General features: G+C 39.6%; 1 long non-coding RNA gene across 2 annotated transcripts in view; it reads right to left on the reverse strand.

Moving 5' to 3' along the window:
- LOC105485328 (uncharacterized) overlaps positions 1-27417 on the reverse strand; it is a 174888-nt gene that overhangs the window by 84506 nt on the left and 62965 nt on the right. The window contains exons 4-6 of one of the 2 annotated variants that reach the window (XR_011614597.1): positions 23679-23835; positions 14724-14783; positions 5709-5812 (exon numbers count right to left, since the gene is read on the reverse strand). This is a non-coding gene — a long non-coding RNA (uncharacterized lncRNA). Of the gene's footprint in view, positions 1-5708; positions 5813-10934; positions 11123-14723; positions 14784-23678; positions 23836-27417 lie in introns of those variants that run through there. The other variant, XR_003018849.2, reaches the window with a different exon arrangement.

Raw genomic sequence — 27417 nt, forward strand, 5'->3', positions numbered from 1 at the left:
ATATGCTTGGAGCCACCACAAGCTGGAAGAGGGAAGGCAGTACCCTCTCCTGAAGCCTGCAGAGGGAGCACTGCCCTGCCGCACCTGGATCGTGGACCCCTGCCATCCAGAATGACGACAGAATACATTTCTGTGGTTTATTTTTCTAATGTAAATGTTATAACTTCCCTAGGAAACTAAGTGCTGTGAAGCACTGAGTGCTGAGCCCTGTAGGCCGCTCGCCAGAGGCTGGAGCAGGCGCTGTGGTTCTGAAAGGAGAGACCTGAGGGGTGACTGTCAGTGTCCTCCAGCCCACAGTTGCAAGTCTTCTTCAACGGGGCTCCTTTATGAAGTAGGCTCTGTCCTTTGGTGAATCCCCGTTCATACGTACCTTTCATTCAACACATGTTTATGCAGCACCTGCTACTGCCAGGGACCAGGGGAGGCTTCAGGCACGCCAGAGAGGACAGAAACAGTCACTGCCCTCAAGTAGCTCACCGAATGACAGACAAAAAAGAAACTTTCAAAAGGCCCGAAGTGTTTGGTGGAGACAAATCCTAAGAAGCATCATCTAACATAAGGAAGGGATGCAGACTGAAGGTCTGGGAGAGGAGAGTGGCTCTCTACTGCGTCCCAGGTGAGAAGAGCTGGCTGGGGAAGGGCGAGGAGTTTGGAAGACAGTTGGTCTGGGCAGCAGGAAGGATGTGTACATTAAAGACTCAGTGAGGAAGGAACTGGCTGAGAACTTCTCCCTTCCCCACCCACCTTCACGCCCCTCCCCACTTTTACCCCCCACCCTTACCCCACCCCCCACCCCCTACTGGAGCTGAGCCTAGAAACACCCATGCAGGGCTACTCTCTCCAAGTGTGGTCCTCAGCCCGGCATCACAGTCACAGGCACCTGACCAAACGTGGAGCTCCTGGCCTGACACAAGGTCCTTGTGTCTGAGAGAATTCACATCTTTCACAAACCTGTCCTGTGAGTGTCCTATGTACAAAGTTCCAAAACCACTGCTCCCAAGACCCTGTTAAGATAATAGAACCATGCACATTTTCTTTCTCTCTTTCTTTCTTTCTCTTTCCTTCTTCTCTCTCCTTTCTTTTTTCTTTTTCTTTCTGTTTTCTTTTTCCTTCCTTCCTTCCTTTCTTTTTTTCTCTCTTTCTTTCTTTCTTTTCTTTCTTTCTTTCTTTCTTTCTTTTCTTTCTTTCTTTCTTTCTTTCTTTCTTTCTTTCTTTCTTTCTTTCTTTCTTTCTTTCTTTCTTTCTTTCCTTTCCTTTCCTTTCCTTTCCTTTCCTTTCCTTTCCTTTCTTCTTTTTCCTTCCTTCCTTCCTTTCTTCCTTCCTTCCTCCCTTCTTTCTTCTTTTCCTTCTCCATTGGACAAGTTCCATAATGTACATTTTTTATTTGTAAAAATAAATTATTTCAAACTCTCCCTATTGGTAACGTAAGTACTATATAAAGAGGTGAGTAATGGATTTCAAAACAAATCTAATTTTTAAAACTTTTATTTCATGGATATACTATATGCATATATATGGATGTATAGATATATGTAATTATTTAACATTAGCCTATCTCTGAGTCTGTGTAGGTGTCCTAATTAGTTTTCACAATTAACAGATAACATCTGATGGAAATATTTTTTCTTTCTTTCTTTCTTTCTTTCTTTCTTTCTTTCTTTCTTTCTTTCTTTCTTTTCTTTCTTTCTTTCTTTTTTCTAGCATTCATAGTTCAATCGCTTAGCACAAAAGTTAAAACTGGATAAACACAGGCAGGATTTGTCTGCCTCTGGCATTCCAAACCCAGCGCCATCTGTGTTGACAATAGCTTGAAGTACAGACCATCAATTGGTGCTGAAGATCTAAAAGGATTACCAGCAATAAAAGTCTCCCTGGACGGACCACCATCCTAAAAGCCGGCCACCACTCAAAGTTCATCTCATGCTTGCCTCTGAAGGTAATTGCTGCATCTGCTTCTGGAAGTAGCTGAAACCAACACACGCCTGGCTTCTATTTTGTGAATAGCAAGCCGCTTGGAGCGGGAGAGTGAAAGAGATTTGAGCACAGCCAGCCCGGAGTGCGGCCACGGGTCAGAAGTGAAGACACAAACAGCTGCTTCTTCAATAGAACCATCAGCGCTTCTCCAAGCTCCTTGCACTTGTCCACAAACTGCCAAGCAGGGGCTATTGTGTTATTTTTATGCTGTGGGAACTTTGGCCTTAAAAACAAATGGACGAGCTTAACTATGCAGTGTCAATCAAAGCTGCTGGGGTCGAGGGTGGGGGTGGGGAGAGTGTTAAAATTTTAATTAGTTTGGGTAGCTTTCTGTTTGTTGTTTTTTCACTCTGTGATCACTGCGGTTGACTTTGTTTAACTTAGTACATTCAGGTGAACAAAATTCCACATGTCTTTTATCACTGGGCTTCTTTTTTTTCTATTTTCTTGTGCACTGGCAGCAATCTCAGATCTTGGGTGTTGATTCACTGTCTTTTGGCAACGATGCACTGGCCCAGACTGATACCTGTGAGAATCCACCCAGTGCATTCACAGATTTCCCATAAGGAATACTTGTCAGAGCCTCAACCAAGTCAGGTACTTGGTTTTTTCCCCATGTTCTGTAACTTGTTCATTAATGATTTTGGCTCTGAAGCAAAAGAAACATGGGGAAGCAACTAAGAGTAGTAAGTGATGCCTCACTTTCTCTTTCCCAAAATAAAAGGTGATAAACCAATGAAGTATACATACGGAGAATGATGACATTGAGACTGCTGCCACGTTGGCCTAAGTTGTGATGCAGAGGACAACAGAAAAACTTTTATGGATGAGACTCAAAAAACCTCCAGAATTTCTTGCTTACCATGGAATCTGTTTCATGTTTCATTGGTTACGTGCATGAACTGTGGTTGGAAGTATGAGGACAAAGATTCACACAGCCAGGAGTGATCTGAACACCAGAAAGTTTCCCTGGAGAGCACATTCCAGGAGGACACAGAGCAAACCTTCCAGTTGTTCACAGGAAAACAGCCTCAGTCCCCAACCAGCCGGGCTTCTCAGACCCTGGCATGAAACTGCCACCTTCTATTTACAAACAACAACAACAACAAAACATATAAAGACAAAAACGAGTGCAATAACAGGAAAGGAAACTTTCTTAGCCCTGTCAGATAAGTGCAAAATCGGCCTTTACAAATAAGAAGGAAGCTGCATTCAGGGTGTCTGAGGAAATCTGCACAAAGATCATCTATGACAATATTTAGGTATTGACATGATGCACCTAAAAATGAATGAAAATAATATCTAGGTTTTAAAAAGCCCACATGAGCCAAATAGCAGTACCTAAGACAATTGTTTAATTTTTTTCCAAAGTATAAACTCCAAAATCAATCGAGCAGTTTGATGTTAGCTAATAGAAGAGAACAGTGAGAGAGTTTTAAACAGGGAAATCTAGTATGTGGAGCTCTAGGTACAAACAAGGGGAGGAAAGACAAAAGGAGTTTATTCCAAAAAAGGTCTAAAAATGTATCGTCCTCAATCTCCAACTGCCCCTCAAACACAGCTACATTGTCAGGAGCCCACGGTGGTTAGCATGAAGATAACTTCCCATTTAAAGTACCTGCTATGAAAAAAATTATAAAACTAAACGGCCAACAATAAAAAGCTGATGAAGTACACTACAATGTAAATGATGGAAGAACAATGAAATTAGAAAATATTCTCATTATAGTATGTAAAGAGAAATGACGGAACAGAATCCTGTTTTGAAAGCCACTGCAATAGGCAGATGTGTATAGAGCTACTTAAAGAGCTCTGTGTGCACAGAAAAGGAGCTGAAATTAGCCAAACCCAAATGTTCACAGTAGTTATTACCGGATGATGAGATCACGGATAACTGTTATTTTCTTCTTTGCATTTTTCTTTGTTTTTTTTTTTTTTCAAACTTTCTAAAGAGAATATGTATCTGCTTTTAAATCAAATAGTATTTTTTAAAATTTGAACTAATTTCATTTTCCCAAATCAAAACCTTAGGCTATTACAATATTCCTTTAGAAATGATCTATTTTATTAATGCCAGACTTTTTATCCTATAGTTTTCAGATGAACATTAATGTACATAATTACTATTATGTATTAATAAGCAGTTGCTTTACTGATAACGCAATTGTTTAACGGAATTATTAAATTAATGAAATTATTTCCTATAAGAAGGATTATGTTACTATTTCTATGACTCAACTTGTGACTTATTGAAGGTTAACAGAGGATTAGAAGGAATAAAAAATGTAACACGTTCCTCATGGACAATATTGGAACAGTTTTCATTTCCACGTTGAAGTGAATACTTCAATGTGCACACGTACAGACACATCCAAAGTTCCAAAAATTTCAGTCATCTCTCAAAACTTATATATATTCAAAGATACGAGCCTTAAAACCATCACAGATGCAACATGCATAGGAAATAAATATGAATTTTCTGTTGTTATTAACAATGACTCATTCTGAAAAGCCAAAAGAATTTTTTTCAAATGCAATTTAATCATACGTAACGCCTTGTTACCTTACCTTGACAAATAATAAATGCAAAAATATAAACCCAAGGGGCATGTTTATGAAATGCAGAACCACAAGTCACCCACCAGACTGGTATGAAGAAACGAGATTTTCAAAATGCGTTCCATTTAAACAATTGTAGGATACATCGCAGCATCAAGGACAACTGAAAAACAACAACAAAAAAATACAGCCTCTCTCTCCTGCTCACACACGCAGCCTTACTTTATTTCAAATATTTCCCTGTTTCCCTTTGCCAAGATATTGCTTTGGAAAAAGAGTGCTTTGAAAAAGGCAGCCACTGCAAGTAAGATGAAATCCTTTATATGGCCTATCTGTTAATATCCTCATATCGTATGTTCTTTATCAGTTTTGTTTTAATTACATATTCAATACTGATTTCGAATGACAATTCCACTTCCACACAGAAATACTCTTATTTCCAATACTCCAAACAATAACCAAGCTGGTTTCTTCTCTCCATTACTCCACCTTGATTCTTTCCTATTTTTCATTGTGACACACACAAAAGACCGTTAATATCCTTGCTACAAATTGACTCTTAGTTACATTTCTCTTCAGTTAATAGCTTGGAGTAGGCAGGCATGAGACCATAAAAATATAATCTTTAATCTTAAGGACTTCCCGTCCAGGAAGGCTCAGGGCAGACCAAATGGCACCAAGTGAGCAGCCTGACCTGAGGTGCTCCCGGTGTGAATAAACAACCCTGATTAAGAGTTACATTCTGCTAGGGACATTCTCAATGTTTCTGGGACAGAAACAGCCATCTTGCCCACACTGAAATTTCAGTTTGTCTCCCCTGGAATAAAATAAAGCTTGTTCACAGGGTGAATGCGCCAGAGTGTGGCATTTCCTTTCCTGGGTTAGAGAAACACAATAATTCTGTTATGGTCCTTCCCACTTGCACGCAGAAACGACCAAAAAAAAAAAAAAAAAAGAAAGAAAGAAAGAAAGAAAAGAAAAGAAAAAAAAGAGGGGAGGTGCGAAGCAGTTTGATTTAGACCCAGTTGTTAGTTTTTCTTGCAGCTCCAGTGTCCTGAACATTCGCCTGGTTGCATCCCCCTTTGCTTTTCAAAGCTTTTACAATGTCCCTCTGTGTCACAATGGAAGCCGCGCAGCCTCAGCCACAGCTGATGAGCTCCTGCATCTTATCATACCTTTTGAAATCACGCCAATCTAGCACTTCACACTTTCTTCAGCTTCTCACTCTGGATTCTCTCCTTTGCCCATGAGAAACACATACTCTTCTGAAAACAATGGGCTGTAAAATGAGAAAAGTTAAGAATCAGCATTAATTTCTCATAAATCTAATTTCCAATTTCCCACCAGTCTGAGTTCTGGTCCAAACTCTCACACACACATCCTGTGGGAAATGCTTGTTCATGTCCGTAGAACTAACCTAATACTCGGTTGGTTTTTCTCCTTGGTGGAAAGAAATACTATAATTCAGCAGAAGAACTGTCCAAGGAGGTTGTTAGAAATGAGTAGATCTATTATAATTTATTTTTTTATCCTGACTGGGTGCAGGAAGGCAGATATACTTATCTATAGAAAATGCATATGAATATTTTTCCTTTTTTGAATATGTTTTTCATGCTAATTTGCAGTAGCGTGGGAAGAGCGTATTAAAACTATATTTTTACCATTCTGCAGAAAGACGTAGTAAAGACATTTAAAAGAAAGCATGATAATATGAAATAGTTGTTCATGAGACATCATCTGAAAGTGTTTTACTCATTTTGATACAACAGAGAAAAACAAGAAAGAACAGCCTAGAAAGAAGTTGCTGTCATTGGAGGGTCAGATTCAGTATGAACCCCTTATTTTAGACTTCTTAGTCTCAAACTCACGTTAAGGAGACGTTTTACTCATCACAGTAGTATATGCTATTTCTATTAGTTTGAACATTTTTCCTTACTTTTATGATGAAAAATAAATGGGTAATGCTGAACTCTAAGAAATAAAAATATCTTCTTTTAAAATGTGATTCCTTTAATATTTCTGTCTTCCCATCTTTTCCAGTCATATGGTATGAGTAACATTTCTTAATCAGATGTCATTTTTCAGATCTACGAGCGTAAGTACGCTTTCTTCTATAATATCTCTACTAGGACAGCTCAAGTATACCATGTATAATGTTTCTGGTATCGTATCACATTCGGTAAGCACAGATTCTATAACTCATCATAAAAAATTGATAGCAACTTTGATGATACAACATAAACCTGTAGTTGGAAAATAAAAGATATAAAGTGACTTATTTTTTTAAATAAATACAATCTTGCTAATGTCTATATGTCCTAGAACAACAACAACAAAAAAAACCCATGAAAAATTAGTTTCTGTTGTTTCTATTAATAGTAACATAAGTTAAAAACAAGTAGTGTGAGTAGAGAGAACCTGGGACAGTAACTGGGAGCCCTGGGTTTCCACCTCGACGAGGCCAGCATGACTGAAACAAATCATGCCGCTTCTCTGGGTCTTAATTTCCTCCTCTGTGAATCTTTTCTAGGGTGTACAAGACCCAAGCTAGACCCCAAGGCCAACTCTCCTATGGTACACCTGGCGCTGTTTCAATGACTTTTCTTGTACTCCCTCAGTTAATCCTCCCAGAAACTCACGAGGTAGGCACAATCGGACAAGGACATGGTGGCATAGAGGGGCTAAGGCAGGCTCTGATGTAGCAGAACTTTGATTCAAACCCAGGCCAGCTGCAATGTCTGAGGTGCTGGCTGCTGCACTGCATCGCCTTTTATTCTACAGCTATAGCTCGCATTTGAAAGAGATTAAGAAAAGGCATCATTGGCCAGAAGAGACCATAAGGCTCTTTTACAAATCAAGGAGACTCACTCTGCAAGCCATACCCTCATTTGACCATAGTGAGTGTGGTCAAATGTGTGAGTTTGGTCCTGTTATTGTGTCTGGAGGCTGCCTGGGTGCAGGTAGAGTCTCTCAGGGGCAACAAGAAGTTTGAGTGGCCAGGTTCCACTATCTCATCCTCAGTCTTTTCATTTCAGAAACTGATTAAACAATAAAAATATATAGGATGGCCAGAGGTGATTATACATCTAATAGCACATTCACACTTGGAAGATTGACAGTAAATTGTTCCACAAACCCTAGAAACAGTTGACATCTACAAGGGAGCCATGTCTTCCAAGTACCCACAAGATCCTATCCCCGTATCTAGGACATGGCTCTCCCCCTTTCAGTGGCACTTAAGAAGTCAAATTATTTCTCCATAGCTTATTTAATACATTAATCTAAACAGAAGTAAGAGAAATGTTTGGAAGATGGTGTTTGATCTAAGCTTTGGAAGGGCCCAATGAATGTCCCAACTCTCTGGAGACTGGAGGGTAATGAAACTGCTTTTCTTTTTCCTTTCTTTCTTTCTTTTTTTTTTTTTTTTTTTTGAGACGGAGTCTTGCTCTGCCGCCCAGGCTGGAGTGCAGTGGTGTGATCTCGGCTCACTGCAAGCTCCGCCTCCCGGGTTCACGCCATTCTCCTGCCTCAGCCTCCCGAGTAGCTGGGACTATAGGCGCCCGCCACCTCGCCCGGCTAGTTTTTTGTATTTTTTTTTTTTTTTTTTAGTAGAAACGGGGTTTCACCATGTCAGCCAGGATGGTCTCGATCTCCTGACCTCGTGATCCACACACCTCAGCCTCCCAAAGTGCTGGGATTACAGGTATGAGCCACTGAGCCCAGCTGAAACTGCCTTTCAAAAATCTTGGTGAAACAAATCTGACCTGACCAACTCCCATCTTGCTTCTGACCTCCAAGTTGCCTTTGTTCTTTGGTGGGCGTAGGCTGTGAAAGTTACAGTTTAACTTTGAAACCAAGATGATAACAGCCTCTTCCAGAAACAAACCCCCTCCTTGCTTGGGAATTAGGCTTTTGTAGAACTAACAAATTCATTGTAAGATTGGAAATTATGGCTCAGAAGCCATGCAGCCAGAGGCCATAATATTCCTAACGTCCCCAGTGGCTCCTGTGGATAAAATTGCCATTGTAAAACCTAAGATTGGTGTTCAAGGTATTTTTTAGACCCTGCCTTCTGATGGACCAACTGATGCCACCCAGGTGGGTAAACTGGTTCATCGGGTCTTGTGGCTCCCATCCAGGGGCTGACAGTGCAAAAAGACAGCTTTGATTCCTTATGCTTTTAACTCGGCCCCAGCCAATCAGCACTCCCCATTCCCTACCTCCCTGCCCACCAAACTATCCTTAAAAAACTCTAGCCTCTGAATTTTCAGGGACACTTATCTGAGTAGTAATAAAACTTTGGTTTTCCATTTAAATGGATCTGTGTTTATCAAACGTTTTTCTATTGCAATAACGCTGTCTCAGTAAACTGGCTTTTCCGGACAGCGGGCAAGATGAACCCATCGGGTGATAACCATCTTGTTCCTCCAAGGCTGAGGTTATGCTTTAACCTGGGGCAGGAGGGGCATGAATGATCTTTGCTCCCCTAGCCCTCTCCTTCTAAGCTGATCATCCTCTTTTTACCCATGGATTCCTTCTGGTTTTGTTTGCAGATCCTCGGGGACCTTAATTAAACTGGCACTAAGTTGCTAAGTGTGGACACCACCTTCCCCTGTGAGGTGTTTTTTTTTTTTTTTTTTTTTTGATGGATTCAGCTCTAGGTCTAGGACCACCCAAGGTCAGAGCCCCCAGTAACCTGTAACACGGTGGACGTACAATAAGTACACAGGACATCCCTGTTATTTTCTCTTGCCATTCAAATTTTCTGTTTCTGCAGTGGAATTCACCATCTTCTAGAAGATTTAAACAACAGATATTTTTTAAAAAAGATTAGTAACTTAATGCATCTCATATTTTATCGGAATTAGTAAACAAACGGTAACAATCACAGCTGTGATGCACAGCAGGCTCCCCAGGCGAATCTCAAAACACTTGATGTTTCCCAGCGGACTCCTGCCTGTTCTTCTTAAAGGTACAAAGTCACAGACTTTAAAAGAGGCCTACTTGTAGTCTACCATTTGTGTGTGTGTGTGTGTGTTGGATTCGGGGCGGGGGGTTGTAGAGTGAGTGTCTAGAACCCAAACTTCTTATTTTCATCAATCCATGTTTCTTTTCAAACATTTCAAAATAGTGAGACAGACGCCCATTTTGCTTTCAAATACCTTTTATACAAAATATTGTCTATTCTAAGCTTGGATATATCATTTGTTTGTGCTCCTTTTAGACAATTAGGATAATTGCTTGAAGATTTAGGAATTGATATAGCAGGCAATTGCATTATTTTATATGTTCAGCCATATCTCTTTCTAAAATAGTCACACTGTGTCTGAGATCTATTGGGAGTGCATGCCCCTTCTTTCTGTATCACATGGTGGCTCTCCAAACTAATAAAATGACCTGCTCTTAGTGACAAAGGAACCGATGACTTTTTCAGAAGAGAGTGGACTCTAGATATGCTGTTCCTGCCCAATGATTCTGACCTGGCATCATCCTGTCATGATGATAAATTGTATGTACAATTTATAGTTGGAGCAGATGGGAGAGTGTAGGTTATTAAAATCTAAAGCTGTCTCCTGAACAAAAAGAGAATTGTTTATCTTTCAATGAAACATAGATTTCTTACAGAGGAAATTGTGACTATTCCAGTTTTCATAAATAAAGCAATTATGCAAGTTAGAGACACCTAGGCTAAAATAGAATAAAGATTGTTTCTAAATGATGTAATTTACTAAGTTCATTGAATGCCTGTTAGCATCCAGTAATACAAAAATTTGCCAGAAAATATGCTGTAATAATAATCAATATTTCTCTTTCCATTAAATACCTAATTTCTGGGCAAGAGCCTTATGTCACGTTACTTAAGCTCAAGCATATAGAGAGGCTGTTTTTAGATGTGCTGTACAATGTCAAGAAGGAGATGGAATACATTTTGGCTTGAAAAAAACTAATTATAATCAGAAATTTACTAATTTTCAAAGGTATTCAAAAACTCAGATTTTAAAAGGTAAGCCCATAGATGAGGGAAAAAGAATGTAAAAGCTCAAATAAACTCCCATGTCAATTGGCCTTCGGGTTTTATTTCAGCTACAGCTTAACCCAAATCAAGGGCTTTCAGATCCAAATGTATTGACTTATTCACTTACTCTTAATTCAATGACTAGTGATTGAGATCTAGGCATATTATGGAAACTTCTGGAAAACTATCACTAACCATGTTATTGATCTCAAAAGTCACCTCAGTTACAGAATTCCCTCCAGGGAATTAGGTGTACTTTTGGTGAAGCTGAATGGCATTATTCACGTCCATTGAGCAGATGGCCTGAGGAAGGCATCCATTAAAAATGTACATCTACGTATTACCCTACTCTGTGTTGAACATTTTTCACTCATTGTCACTTTACCTCCATAATTCTGAGAAGTAGCAGGTGTCATTGCCACACTTCACAATGCATCAACTTGCAACTTAAGCAAAGAATACTTTCCCAATGTCATAGTAATATCAGGAGGCAGGACTGGGACTTCAACTCAAGCTTGGCTGGCCCCCAAGTCCCCTTCTCATCTCTTCGCACCACTGTCTTCAAGGGAAAAGGATGAAAGAATGTACGCAGAAAGATTACAGAAGAATGTTCCACTTAATGTTGGTGTACGGTTTCCTTTAATGACTGAGCAGTGGATGCATTTGGTTTATAGAAAATTTAACTGCAAATTCCTGTGGGCCAGCTCTTGCCAGAACTTACCATCCAATACTTGAAAGGACAATCTAAGGCGCATTTGACTCACACATTCTTCTAGATTTTCCAAGCCTTATTACTTAATAATCATATCATCCAAAAACCAAGCAATTAGATTACATTATTTTCACTTTTTTTCATAAAATTTATCACACAGGTTGAAATTTAATGTAATGTCCTGGGATCTGAGGGGATGGTATGAAAGACATTCATTAGAATAATTTTCACTCACTTAACAAATTTTTAGTAAGTGCTTCCCTATGCCAGCCCTGCCCCTGAAATATAAAGTTGAGCAAAAGCAGATTTGGTTTCTACTCTTATAACACTTACATTCCCTTAGTTCAAAACACAGATAATAATCACACACACATTACTATTATAATAACTACTTAGATGGAGGGAAACATGATGTTCTGATGATGACTAATAATAGCCTTTGATTTAAGTAGGAAATTCTGCAAAACCATGGTTGAAATGACCCAGCAGAATATATTTTTGTTACGATCCATGTATGAAGCATACTTTGTAGAATTAAGTCAATTAAAAATAGGTTTCACTACTTTGCTTTGTCCTTTTTTCTTTTCATCTGACACCAAGGACCAAATCTAATCTAATCCAATCTAATCCTTTTTTAAAAAAAACATATTTCCAGAGGCTTAGAGTTAAATTTGTGCCTGAGCATTATTAAGATACAACTCACTCTTTCTTCATTATTTTAATGTAACTGTGGTCTCTGTATTTTAATTACTTCACTTTAGGTATGCTTTAACATTTAATATGCCTCAAACTTTTTGGGAAAATTGACAAGTATAAGTAAAAAATAAATAATGAGTAAATTATTTGTTTTTAATTGTCAGTTGATTTTTTTTTTTTTTTTTTTTTACTGTAACCCTGGTTACCCTCAATTAAAAGCTGCAAATTCCTTTAGGTTTTTGAAAATATTTCAAAAAAGCATGAATGAGTGACTTCTTAGTAAACTCCAGGGCTGCAGACATCTTGAAATTACCAAGTCTAAAGGGCTTAAATATTCTTCATGAGGAGAAAAAAAAGCAAAACTTTACAATAACCTACCTTTCACTTTTCAACTCTTATTCTTTATACTACAAGGGATAGAACTTGGAATAAAAAAGCCTATCCTTTTCATTACGTTCCACTTTACACTAGAACAGTGCAATCTCATCAGAGTAAATGACTTAGTTCTACCCTGTACACCCAGACTTAGGTAGGAGAGGAGGGAAACCAAGTTCCCAGAAGCCCAGGGCGCCTCTACTGGTGGATGAGGAGGGCACTGAGAAAGCGGCATCAACATCAACATCTTCCAAACAGAGACCACCAGATGGACAGCAAACGCCAAGAGGCACACGCACACACCTTCAGTCACTCATCCTTAGAAAAGTGTCCTCTTAGGGGATGCTTAAGACATATTCTTTCAGAGTTACATTAATCACACTTGGGGGAAGTATGAGATTTGGTGTCTGCCTGTTCACTAGCTACTTTTACCAGGGAAATATTTTATTTACCATATTAATTACCTTTTTGATTTTTCCCCTCACCAGTGTATTTTTAATTTTTTTACACCTTGGCCTTAAATAATCTGATATCCTTATGCAGTGACCTTTTGCTGACTTTATAGAATATGCTGATTAAAGAAAAATTTCTTTTCCTTACATGACAAAAATACTTAAAAAACATTTGCTGTGCTTGGGAGAGACTCTATTTCAAAATTCAACATTCAAATAGATCCCACTTTTCAATTTTTGCTTTTGTTGCAATTGATTTTGGCGATTTAATGCATGCTGGGCTTCATACCTAGGTAATGGGTTGATATGTGTAGCAAAACACCAGGGCACACGTTTACCTATGTAACAAACCTGTACATCCTGCTCATATACCCTAGAACTAAAAACAAGAAGTAAAAAAAAAAATTCAAATACACAAAACTACAAGGGATTTTTTTCAATCTTTCTTGAAATTAAAGGTGTGCTTATAAAAGTTCAAGGTCCCTTGAATAAGGCCAGGAATGTTTTGACAGCTGCAAACTGTCTAATTCCTACATTCTCCTACCTTGTTAAAATTATGTTTTGGTCACTGAGTTGGACCACTGAGAATGTGCTCCCATTAATCTAGGGGAGCATGGATGATGCTCTATCAATGAATAATTCAGACACAAATATGGCTTGAATGTTTACATGGAACTGTAATGGAAACATTTTATTTAAGTAAACTACTTCCATTACAACCAGATTTTATTGTGTCACAAAACAGATGATTATCCCTCTAATTTCATTTCTGTGTTGGATGTATGTGGAGGCTATTTTGAAAAACGAACTGGTCATACGGTGATCCAGTTACAATAATGTGAACTTGGTCACACTGATAACTTACTCAAGTAGTCTTTTTTGTATAATTATTTATGTTGTACATACATTTTTCTTGGTTGTGAAAGCTTGAAAACTGCAAAGTGAAATTCTTATTGTTCATTTATCTGTTAAACATTAGAATAAGGAATTAAGACTAAAGTATATTCAGATTGGGAGCAATTAATAAGTAGCAATGCTTTCACTATTCCAATTTTAGTACAACTTTTCTAAACAAAATTAAACAAACAAAGAAACCAATTTACACCAACTCTAGCTTGGGAGCTTAGTTTCAGCAGTACTGGGAAGCCTTCCACTTTTCTAATATTCATTGGCCACAGCTACTTACAGGTAGGTTATTATATCAGTGAATTCACTAGAGAAGCGAGACATAGTCCCTTATATATTATCTAACTTTACTTCCTTTCTTTCAGGTTATGTGAGTTCCCCCCCACACTCAGTGAAAAAAACATCACTTTTGCTTCCAAATGTAGCCATACTTTATAATCAGTTATATACTTTAACAGATACAAAGAAGTAGTCATGTGATTGTCAGGGGTTAAAATTTCCATTCCACCCCCAAACAGCGGGACACCAATAATTAACGAAACTGGTCCTCCATGTCTGTGGTTCATGGTGACTTGAAATCAGCTGAAAGGTTTCAGAGGCCCGTGGACCAAGCCCCAGGACCAGTGCTTGGGATAATGTTAGTAAAAATACCCCCAGGTGAACATTTCTTCAGGTTTTAACTTCTCTGTAAGAAAGTACATGGTGCCTGAAAGTTTTCTACTTGTGAGTTTCTATCTGCTGCATTTGAGTTGCTTGTTGTGTTCCAGGAAAGTCAAGCTAATCTGATGAACAATTTTCTTTCTCAACTCTTCAGTCTTCATTAATATGATTCTAGCATCATACGCATTGCTAGCTGACATTAGAGAAATGAAATAAGAATTCTAGGCAAAGCTTGTACTAGCAGAATCATGGAATTGCTTACCCATGGATCAACTTTTAAAAAATGGATCCTAGAGAAAATAAGTAGACAGAAGTAATAATGGTAGAAAAAGATGGAGAAAAGGTGCCTGTGAGAATAATGTGAGAAACTCACCTATGATAACTCAAAGTTTCCTTGTTTTTATCTTCAATATGAAGGTCTCATCAAGTCAGTCTAAGAAAATGAAAATCATTTTAAATGAATGAAAGATAATACTTTTAGAAAAGAATAATATCAAAAGGTAAATGAGAAAAATAAAATCAAACAACCGTAAAGACAAAATAAAAGGAGTTATGATGAATAACAGATAGTTGAGAAAGCATCATGGTGACAAAATGGTGAGAGCAGAGGACTGCCCAGGAAACCGTCCTTCCACACACCCCCACTTGGCCAGGTGAGAGTTCCTCTTCTTCTCAGGGATAGCGACAGAGTTTCAAAGAGGCAGCAGTAGCAGTTCATTGGTGATCTGTTTTGGAATAATCCTTCCAATATGTCACTGTTCATGTCTACTTGTCAGATTGTCTCACTTTTAATACTTTCTAACCTTTTTTGTTTTAAATGCATACTTTGGCATCAAATTTTTAAAATTGTGACACCATAAGTAGGTTTTAACTATTAAAGTTTTCCAAAATGAGATTTCCAAGGGGAGGCACTGATTACTCTGGTTTGGCAAATCCTCCTTTTAAAAAATATTTGTTTTCAAATAAGGTCTGACCTGATTGAAAAGTACCATTACCAGAACTGAAACAGTCATATTTCTGTAAAAACCCAAAGAGCAAATGAAGATATATTTGTGGGGAAGAAAGGCTTTTACTTAAGAATGTTTCCTAGTTTATTGTAAGTGGTTATAAATACTTGCTTAAAGTTCACTTAGAGCTACCTAAGAACAACTCTGAGCTTCGGTTAAGCACAGTGAGTGTTGTTCACTAATAACAGTAAAATAATTTGTATTCTGGTTGTGCCTAGTATTTGTTAGTTGTCAAAGTTAAACAAGAAGGCATCAGCCCTTGGCGACCATAGAATGTAAACGAATGGACTGAGAGAAATGCTCTATTCTTATTAAAAAACTGGAGAGATTGGAAATTCATACAAAGATCAGAGGCTCCTTTTTCTTTCTTTAGTGAGTTAATAAGCATTTATTAAACACAATGCTACAGAAAGCTACAAGTACATTGCATTCCGTGGGTTTAGGAAGTGGATGGTGGTCATGCCTTAGGAATGGATGTGAAGGTATGTAAACTTGTTTTCACAAGAAAATTAAAAAGAGGGACTAAAGAATAAACAGTATAACCAGTGTAAGACAAAACGTCACATTTTCTGATGTGAAGGCTCTATTTGAAGAAAGCAAACTGAAGATTGAGATAATTCTATAGATTTTTCATGCATGACAACTATGCCTTTGTGTGACATATTTTAGTCACTGGTTTGGGCTTGTGTGGGTAGTGCAATGCCAACATGCCTCTTAAGCTCTTAAGTTTTTACTTCCACAGGCCATCCTATTTCTTTAGCCACTCTTTTTTTCTTTTCTTTCTTTTTTTTTTTTGAGACAGAGTTTTGCTCTTGTCACCCAGGCTGGGGTGCAATGGCACAATCTCGGCTCACTACAACCTCCGCCTCCCAGGTTCAAGTGATTCTCCTGCCTCAGGCTCCCTAGTAGCTGGGATTACAGGTGCCCACCACCACGCTTGGCTAATTTTTGTATTTTTAGTAGAGTCAGGGTTTTGCCATGTTGGCCAGGCTGGACTTGAACTCCTGACCTCAGGTGATCCGCCCACCCCAGCCTTCCAAAGTGCTGGGATTACAGGCTTGAGCCACCACGCCTGACCTCTTTGGCCGCTTTTATGGTGCTTCTCTAAAATGGTATTTAAAAGAAGGAAAACAAATTGGCACATGCAGTTGTTGGTGAAGACATGTAATCATCTTAGAAATGTGAAGTTTTAATTCTGGCTGATAAATCAGAAGATTCAGTGCTATAAGAAGTTGGGAATCACTGAGGCTTTTGAGAGTTGGGAGAAACAACATAGAGATAAACTCGTGACTTTATTTAAATAAAAAGTGCTACTGAGCAGAGCCTTGACCTTTGCAAAAGTCCTAGAGCAAGAGAATTGAGTCTAATAGAAATGGATGGCTTGGTTACATTAAGGAAAGGCTGACAGAAATGGCTTTAATTATTCTTCCTAGGTATTATTCTGCAGGCATTTTGCCAAGTATATTTTCAAAGAGAAAACGCAAACATAAAAATAAGATGCAAATGGCTCCCAAGTGTACTAGTATGTCTTAAAGAAATTTTATGGGGTTTTATTCTGCTTTTAAATTTGCTACTTGTCCTTAAAGCCATCATGTTTTTCAAAACTCTCTTAAGGTTGAACAGTTAAAATTCCCTCAGCTTTAAACCAGGCTGTCTGCATTTGGCTAAATAATTTTTCCCCTTGTTTTGTGATTTTTACCATCAACTTAAACTCTAAAGTTCAATGTCAAATGGAACAACTGGACTCTCATCATAGGATCTGTGAAAATTGAAGTGCAAACATGAGCTATAGATATGATTTCAAACTGGGTTATAAAGAAAAGATAGGGAATGTAACACACTTCAGTGTCAAGAGTATCTATTTAGGAAATGGAGCCGTTTTTATTTTTAAATCTTTTTTAAATGTCAAAAATGCTGTGGGTGTGTAGAGTGTGATTATTGACAGCTGTTTTTGTTTTTGATAATGTGTCAGCATTTGGTTCCTGTTTACCTAAATCAAAGAAGATAAGGTTTCTTGTGAAGGCTGCCATGGATGTTTACATAACATACCTCATGATTCTGGAAATGAGTACCGCTTCCTGCTCAAGACTGAAAAGAAGAAATGGGATATGTAGTGTTCATACACACTAAAATAACTGCCACAGGTATGACGGACAAGGCCTTAAGTTACACAGCAAATATCATTTCTACCTTCCCACCTGCCTTCAAGTAGTATCAAGTTATTTACTGTTTTGTTAACTTATCATGTGTTTTTGCCTCTTCCTCTTGTCTAGAATATCATTCTTTTTTTCTCTTTTCTCTCCAAATGACGAGCATCCATTCATCTTCAAAGTCCTGATTTCAATGCCACTTCTGAAAGATTTTCCCCAACTGTGCCAAGCAGAAAAAATGATCTCCTTCTCTGCATTTCTATAGCATTTTATAAACACTCACTTTTCCACAACATTATGTGTAGCAGAATTAAATGTTTATGTGCGAGATTCCTGTCCTAGCCCCTGCATTCTCCAAGGGTGCAGCACTTGACTTCTTCCTCATTACCTCCCTGGAAACCAGTGGCACAGAAACGGACACACTGGGGTCATTCAACACTTTTTTGTTGGATGAATGGGTGAATAAATGAATGAGTCCATTAGTCAGAACCAATGCTATTTAGTTCACCTTGTATCAGAATTAAGTCACAACCCAAGGATCTTAGGGGATTCTTATGCAGGAGGCAAGATTTGATAATCCTCCTGTAAGAATAACCTGACCTAAAGAATTTCTAAAATCTTTTTCAACTCTGATATTCTATGCATTTATGAATTTTAGGGATCTAAGTGGTAAATCATCTCCATCATTCTTTTGTCCATGCATGATATAGGATATGTGAAGGATAATGGAGTCGTGGAATATCTGGACATATTTCTCTCTTTACTGCATTTTCCAAATGTAGCCTAGATGTTAGTGAAATAAACTGAGCTCTCTGTGCTGCAAAACTGTGTTGTACTGCCAGATGTCGAGTCCTTTCCTCTCTACTTCATACACCAAGCATCATAATGTAGCCATTCTTCTCTGCTTATCTCTCCCTCTCTGCCCCACACACTGAATGCTGGATGATTCGTAACAGCTTTTTGTAACCTCCGCTCTGGGAGATTCAACTTTATGTTGACTTTGGTTGTATCGTGAACTGCGTTCTTCAAGATCATCTGTAGTTTTCAAGTGAAGCACTTCATTGCTGTTTCCTTACTAAGCAGATTTTGACATTTGTACAGGAAAAGAGGATCGCTACCAAAATAGCATCTCTACGGAGAAAGGAAATTCACTTGGAGGTAAACATAGTAACTGTTTAAAGATAAGGAAGATGATCATCAACACATTCTTGAGAATAATAGAAATCTTAGCAGAGCACTGCCATTCCACCAGTTCCCCCAAATGGTATTTTCTCTTCAAGCAGTGGAGATTAGTATTGCTATGAAAGCGTATTTATCCAGAAATTTCTCTACAAGCAGTAGAAACTGTACTCTCATAGATGCAACCTGACTGGCCAGACAGAAAACATTTTCCTCTATTGTAAGAAAGTGTAGGCTCTCTGTGTAAGGATTATCTTTGCATTCAGTCTTTTACTTACTTAATAAACTTTTTCTGTGCTAGTCTCTCCATACAAAGTGTTGCAGCTTCTCAAGAATTCTTCTCAGGTCTGGAGTGAAGATCTTATAAAAAGCATATTGGGAATGCTCAGAACAGGACTGAGCATAAAAACAGTTTCTACATTTCCTACCACACATGGGCCATATCAGCTGTGGTAAGAGTAAGTGTTGGCGCTAGCATATAAGCCCTCTTTCTTTAACAAAAAAAAATAGTGAAGTCATCTTTTGTACATTGTGCCAACTACTAGGAAGTTTTCATTGGAAATATAACTTTAGTTTCTGCTTTCAAAGAACTGCAACATTAACAAATTGCAAGAGTAATATAAAAATATTTAAATAATGATCAAGATGAAAGCAAAGGGTAGATTAATTACCTATAGGGTAGGAGGAAACTGGTTCTTCACAAGACGTGCATAACTCAACATTCGTTAGTTTGAATTCTAACTGACATTCACTAGCAATTTATTTTTCTTAATCTCAGCTCTTTTTATCTTTAAAGTATTCAGAGTTGTTCTAAAGATAAGAACTAAAATACTTAGCAGCAAGTCATAACTACTTTTATAAGCAGAAAAGACTTCACGAATGAGATACCATTTGAGTTCATCCTTAAACGATGTTAGAAGCCAGATAAATATAAAGAAGTGGGGAATGTTTCCACGTGAATCACATCATGAAGACTCAGAGGCCACTCTGCTTACCTTGTTCAAAATGTAGTCTCAAAGTTGTACCTTAGCTGGGTTTAAAATCCTCAAAATTTATTTTCCCCCATATGAAGCATCACTAGAAATCTATCAACCAAGTACAATATAAGAAATTCCCTCTCTGCTTTCTTTGCTTTAGTGGACTAATTACTCTGGCTGAGTTCTAATCCCAGTTTAGTTGAAGCCTCTGTGGGGCTTCTCTCTGTAGTTCCTCACTCCAGATGCCATGAGGATTAACCAATCAATTTGAAACACCTTGTAAAAACACATGAGGCCTACTAATTCGTTTCTGGATTAGTTCCTGTTCAATCCACATTTTTACTGTGACAGGTTTTCACTGCCTATACGATGGTGGCATGCCTAACCCAGAACTCTCAGATGTGTTCACCTGCTTGTCTTGCCTCATTTTAATACTGCAAAAGCAGCAAAAAAACAAAAAAACAAAATAACCAGTACTTCCAAATTCTACTCAAGCAAGAGACTTCCTAGGGTAAGGTTGCTGTGAGGCTCTGTGTGGACCAATTTAATATTGCCTTGCTTCCAATTAGTCCCCCTTACGGAGATGTTGCCAAATTCTCTAAGCCATACAAAAAACACTAAAATTGCAGTGAGAATTAGACTTTGTTGGTTTACTAATCATCACGTCCAGAAAAGCCCAGGGGTTCTCTTTCTAATTTTTTTTTTCATGAGAAGAAAGTGTAAGCAATCATGCCTGTCTATCTTAGAGAACTCCCAGCTATGGCACCAGAGAAGGCCGAGCTCATTAGAGCTGCTGCCTGGCCCGAACCAGCTTCCCATGGACCACACTGTAAGAAATACCATCCCAGGGCTCTGCAATATGAGCTTTTCCCAACTGGGAATCAGCCGCACACACTTTTCCACAGATCCTTCAACTCAAAACAAGACTGAATGTGACACACGAGTACACGCAGCAGGCCAGGCAGGGGGAGGGGAGCTGCCAAAACGGATCCTTTTGTCAAATACGTTTTCCCTGCCCAAATGTGTGTACTTCCAGTTACCAAGTAACAAGATGCAATCACATTTGCATTTCTTTTCTAATGTTAGCTGCTAATAGGAATAAAGTTGGCCATCTTCTAGAAATACTTTTCTTGCAGAAAAACTTTTCTGCGGTAAGAGCTGAAAAAAAGCCCTGATTATTGTGTTTAAAAAAAAAGAAAGAAAATGAAGAATAGATTCGACCTTAAAGAAGCATTCCATATTTACTGAAGAAACTGCATTTCCAAGATGTAGCAGAGTAGTGATAATTTGTGCTATAACCTGCAAATGCAATCTATCACAGATAGCCAATCAACCTACTTTTTGTCACTGTCCCTTAGCTGTGCTATACAATATAGCTAAATAAGTCAATGCTGACAATATGTTAGGATTTTATTCTCTAAAAATACTTCTTTCAAGATGTATTTCCAATATACATAAACTTTAAATTAGCAAAACACATGAGAGTTACCATTCCCATGATAACACCCTATTTACTAATACTGACACACAATAATAACTATTCACAAAACTTTGTGCATGGACACCATAGACACAGCTTTTGAGATAAAGTTTTGAAATCAAAACACAGTCAACAAATTTCAAAGAGCCAGCCCTGGTTGAAGAACAAAAAAAGGTGCCTCAAAGCTGCTGATGAGGAATTACACCTCAAAAATCCAGAAGAGATTCAAAGTGGTGACACTGACCGGGCTCTCTTTTTATTTTTATTATTTTTAGAGAACAGACTGTGCCCGCAAAGTCGCTAGCTTGGAATCCAGCTCAGGCCGCACTGAGCCCGCACTCTCTCACGACTCAGAACTCCGCACCATGAAACAGGACTTATCTCACATCTCCACCACCTGCCTGGGTCAGAGCTCCCCTTTGAAGAGGTTTCAAAGGAAAACAAGATAAGAAGCACCTTTTCAGGAAAAAAAATCCTTCCGACAGAGCGCTGTGATGTGAGAGTGAAGTGCCAGGCCGCTGGTATCTTCCGGAAAGTGCTCTCTTGTCTTCCTAATAGATGAGATGAGTAAACCTGCCTTTCCTTACAGAGGACTCAGGGTTCCTGGGGAGGAGGTGACCCCTAGATTAGCAACTGAGGGTGTCTGTTCTGCCCTGGATGGGGATCATTGCATGGGTGGGCAGGCAGAGGGGTCCCCTGTTAACTCTTAGGCCCTTAGGTATCCAGGAAAGATGCTGAAAAGAAGTGAGGCAGTCCCTTAATCTATGATTCATAGCCAGTTAGTAATTTACAAACCAGAGAGGACCTGGCCCAAACAGTTGAAGCTAATAATTATTCTAGTTAATTAATATTTAATATAATCAGTGTTAGGAAATACAGGTCTCAACTGGCTTATGGGAAACATATTAATTTTCAATACAAAATTCTGTTTCTGGGTCCCTCACCTCCTGAATTAGATATTGGTCCTTAATCGTTGTTGTTTGAGTTTTGCTCTTCTTTGGATGCATTTTTAAAGGAAAAAGTTGGGTGGAATGAAAAGGACCCTGCCTGAAAGGGAAACCCCTCCCTTTCAAAGGGACTTTTGCAAATCCCTTTTCCTCTTGGTTCTGGAGGGCTGGAAGCACTCTACCTGTTCTAAAGGAACAGAGAAGGTCCAGTACCTTAGATCCTTCATCCCCCAGATCTCAGAGCCTGCTTCTTCCTAACCATCCTAGGTGTGGGAGATATATATATATATATATATATATATATATATATATATATATATATATATTTTTTTTTTTTTTTTTTTTTTTTTTTTTTTTTGAGACGGAGTCTTGCTCTGTCGCCCAGGCTGGAATGCAGTGGCCGGATCTCAGCTCACTGCAAGCTCCGCCTCCCGGGTTTACGCCATTCTCCTGCCTCAGCCTCCCGAGTAGCTGGGACTACAGGCGCCGCCACCTTGCCCGGCTAGTTTTTTGTATTTTTTAGTAGAGACGGGGTTTCACCAGGTTAGCCAGGATGGTCTCGATCTGCTGACCTCGTGATCCGCCCGTCTCGGCCTCCCAAAGTGCTGGGATTACAGGCTTGAGCCACCGCGCCTGGCCGGGAGAGATATTTTTGCTTCTGAGCCGCAATAACAACTTACATCAGTGCTATTAATTTGGCAACTAATCAAGGACTCCCTACGACATCTCTTTTACGGTCAGCCCTGGCTCACGCATTGGCTGATTTCTGGAAAGTGTGTTTGTAAAGAAACCAGGTAGATGGTACTTTGAACACATTTTTTTTTTTTTTTTTTTTTTGAGACGGAGTCTCGCTCTGCCGCCCAGGCTGGAGTGCAGTGGCCGGATCTCAGCTCACTGCAAGCTCCGCCTCCCGGGTTCACGCCATTCTCCTGCCTCCGCCTCCCGAGTAGCTGGGACTACAGGCGCCCGCCACCGCGCCCGGCTAGTTTTTTGTATTTTTTAGTAGAGACGGGGTTTCACCGTGTTAGCCAGGATGGTCTCGATCTCCTGACCTCGTGATCCGCCCGTCTCGGCCTCCCAAAGTGCTGGGATTACAGGCTTGAGCCACCGCGCCCGGCCTGAACACATTTTTAAATAAAATTAGCATCAAAAATGTTGTTCTACTCCTGCAAATATCTATTTAGCACAAATTATGATTTAATTACAATCTGACACTGTCACCTATTATTGACCTGGCCACCTATTTTTATGTTGTTTCTGTATGAACATGTTCCCTGAGTTTCAATTTGGGATACTGGAAACACACTGTCCCCAACAGAAGCGAAAACTTCCTTCCCTAAGTGACTCCAAAAGCTTCTTCCAGGACCCCAGGATTTTGTCAAGGGGGTTGGGGGGGCCTCCATGGGGCACCTTCAGCTCTCCAAGAATTTCTGGGATAGATAATTGTTTCTACAGTAAGATGAAGGGTTTATGCACATTGGAAATCTTCTAGATGTTCCTAAATCAGGGACTGTCTCAACATACTTTTAAAATGTCACTAAGCATTTAGTGTTATTTTCGTTAAGATTTTTATGTATTTAGGTCTTACCTCTGCCACTAAACTGTAAGCTTCTTGAAGGCAGAATCAATATCTCCATCATCTTTTCATTACTCCCAGTAACCAGGTACATTATTGGCCTCAATAGATCTGGATTGATTCGATTTTCATTTGAATCTCATTGTTGTCTTGGAAGTGGTGATTTGACCTATTACATTTTAACAAGCAATTAAATAACAAATCTGTATATTAAGGAGTCCCTTTCCCCTCTGTTTCTTTTGCATACTGACAAAACAGCCTGTCATTGTGGTGCAAAACCACCCACAGAATCAGAGCACAGGTCAGGGCAGCCTCTGTGTGCCCTCTGCCCTGACACTGGCTGATGTGGTTTGGCTGTATTCCCGCCCAAATCTCATCTTGAATTGTGCTCCCATAATTCCCATGTGTTGTGGGAGGGACCTGGCAGGAGATAATTTGAAGGGGGGCGGTTCCCCCATAATGTTTTCATGGTAGTGAATAAGTCTCATGAGATCTGATGGGTTTATCATGAGTTTCCGCTTTTGAATCTTCCTCATTTTCTTTTGCCGCCACCATGTAAGAAGTGCCTTTCACCTCCTGCCATGATTCCGAGGCCTCCCCAGCCACATGGAACTGTAAATCCAATTAAACCTCTTTTTCTTCCTAGTCTCAGATATGTCTTTATCAGCAGCACAAAAACGGACTAATACGCTGGCCCAGGGCTGGTCTCATTCACCTACGAAGGGTGCAGGAAGATGACACAGGTGTCATGCATGTGCATTTTGCATCTGCAGCTGTGCAGCAGATGGCAACTCTGACCCAGGCTACCTTGTTTATTCCCAGTGCATGTCAGTTGTCCTTTGTCAACCTGGCCTGTCTTGGCTCTAATTCTGGCTGCCCAGCCACTGTCATCCACTTCCCTCCAACCAAGCATGCACTTCTCTTTTTGAAAGTATGTACATCGGCCGGGCGTGGTGGCTCAAGCCTGTAATCCCAGCACTTTGGGAGGCCGAGACGGGCGGATCACGAGGTCAGGAGATCGAGACCATCCTGGCTAACACAGTGAAACCCCGTCTCTACTAAAAAAAATACAAAAAACTAGCCGGGCGAGGTGGCAGGCGCCTGTAGTCCCAGCTACCGGGAGGCTGAGGCAGGAGAATGGCGTAAACCCGGGAGGCGGAGCTTGCAGTGAGCTGAGATCCAGTCACTGCACTCCAGCCTGGGCGACAGAGCTAGACTCCGTCTCAAAAAAAAAAAGAAAAAAGAAAGTATGTACATCAAAGTCTTGGCATATGATGGGTGTTCTGGAGAGGAGCTGGGGCAGCATACATGTGGAGCTGACCTTCAGCCGGGAGCAGACTGGAACTGGTGATGTAATGCATGCTTCTATTTTCATGGGAAGGTTAACGAATCTTGTCTTCACTTTGCAAAACCTAAGAATTCAACAGAGTCAACTCTGCCTTACAAACTCTGTTAAATTACTGAGAGTAGTTTTTAAAAATATTTCTAGATCTTGAATCCTAAATGTATTTTTAATTATCATTTTTCTTCAATAATACATGTTTTAAATTTTAACATAAAAAAGACAATCTGACACAATTTTAATATTCTCTAAAGATTATTATAAGGATAGTGTGCAATGTGGAGAGATAAAGCCCTTTTTGTAGAATGAATACAATCATGACACAAAGATTTTCCATGTTTAGTATTGCTCAGTACATTATAAACACTAGCAAGTGGAATGCTATTTACATGAAGTTGAATAACTAGCCTTGATTCTTGGGCATCACTGTGCACAGAAAACAATGAAGTGGTTACAGTTGTTGCAGGTAAAGTTCCCGGTTTCACCAGAATTTCTCCAGGTTTTTGTTCCCTGTACTTTTTGTTTGCCTTGCTCCAATTCCATACTTCAGTACTATTCATTTATTTTAAACCCCTGTCCCCTTTTTACAAATGTAAAAATCTCATGCATTTTAAAATGTTGTTTAATATATCAAAATAAATTACATATCACGACTAAAAGCCAGTTTAAACAATGGGCTATGCATAGCCTTGACATCAATCTATGTTCCCCAACTCCAGACACCACCCTCTGCCCCCAGCAGATCCTCCCGGGGAGGTGGAGAGGCAATGGCCCATTCCCACAATCAGGAGCTACTACCATATAGGATCAGGGCAGGAGCATGCTACAAGAAGACAAAAAGCAAAACATAATTGCTGAGTAATTCGTTGATCAGTTAATTGACTTTTTAAAAAAGAGGGTAGTTGACAGGAAGGTAAGCCAAGTTGAAAAAAAAAAAAAAGAAAGAAAGAAGAAGGCAGGGATAGGAGATTGTTTTCTGCAGCTGGGAGAGCACTTGCTGGAGAGTGGCACAGCCCAGGAGTTCACTGAAGGGAGTGGGGAAGAAGCAGAGAGCGGAGACACCCATTTTTACCAGATTTTCAAACAAGCAGCCCACCCTGAGATGCACTTTGTATTTGTCCCCGCCCCGACGTCCACCATCAAATGAAGAGCAGGTTTTTCTCTCCTCTCTCCTTTCTCTTTTTCTTCTTTCCCTCCTGTTTCCTTTCTTATTTTTTAAAAACAGCTTTGTTGGGATATAATTCACATGTCTTACAGTTCACCCATTTAAAGTGTACAGTTTAATGGTTGTTCGTGTTTTCAGAGTTGGGCAACCATCATCACAATTTTTTCCATTTCCTTTGTTTTTTATTCATATATAATAATTTTTTTTTTTTTTTTTTTTTTTTTTTTTTTTTTTTGAGATGGAGTTTCGCTCTTGTAGCCCAGGTTGGAGTGCGATTGCACAATCTCGGCTCACTGCAACCTCTGCCTCCCGGGTTCAAGCAATTCTCCTGCCTCAGCCTCCGGAGTAGCTGGGATTGCAGGCTTGTGCCAACATGCCCAGCTAATTCTTGTATTTTTAGTAGAGACGGGGTTTCACCATGTTGGCCAGCTAGCCTCGAACTCCTGACCTCAGGCGATTCCCCGCTTCAGCCTCCCAAGGTGCTGGATTACAGGCGTGAGCCGCTGCCCCCGGCCTCATATATAATAATTATATACTTTTGGGGTATGAGTGATATTTTGATACATGTGTGCAATGTATATCATCAATTCAGGGTGCTTGGTCTATCCCTTACCTCAAACATTGACAATTCTTTGTGTTGGAGACATTACAATTCTTCTCTTCTAGCTATTTTGAAACCTACCCTAAGTTATTGATAACCGTAGTCTTCCTATTGTAGCATTGAATACTAGAACTGATTCCTCCTGTGTTCTGCCTGCCCTAAAAGCTCTCCCTTCAGTGCCCCTTTCTCCTGCCTCCTGCCCCAGTTAACTCTAGGGTTTTGCCCACAGCACAGCACCGAGGATGCTGCTCACAAACAACCTCTTCCCGCAAGCTTCATCCATCCAGGGCAGGTGAGAAAGATGGTGGCACAACCAGATGCCCATGCCATGAAGGGGAGAGACAGGAATAGTTGAGCCACATGAGTTGCTACAAATGCCATAGATCCCGAGTGAAACGCCACATCCCAGACATGTGCCAAGCCTGTGCCAAGGTGTGTGAACACCAGCAATGAAGAGTGAAGACAATATTGCTTTGTCCAGTACACACATGTGGGGTTTGTACACAGCTCTGTTGGGGGAAGAACATCTTTAGATTTGCAAGCTAAAAATTATTGTTACCTTGAGTCTTTCTATACCCCCTTTTCCCACCAAAAATTTCTTCCTTGGAACAGTGGCAGCTGGTGATGACAGGCATGGTGTCAG

Source organism: Macaca nemestrina, chromosome 16 (genome assembly GCF_043159975.1).
Source record: "Macaca nemestrina isolate mMacNem1 chromosome 16, mMacNem.hap1, whole genome shotgun sequence".
Lineage (NCBI taxonomy): Eukaryota > Metazoa > Chordata > Mammalia > Primates > Cercopithecidae > Macaca > Macaca nemestrina.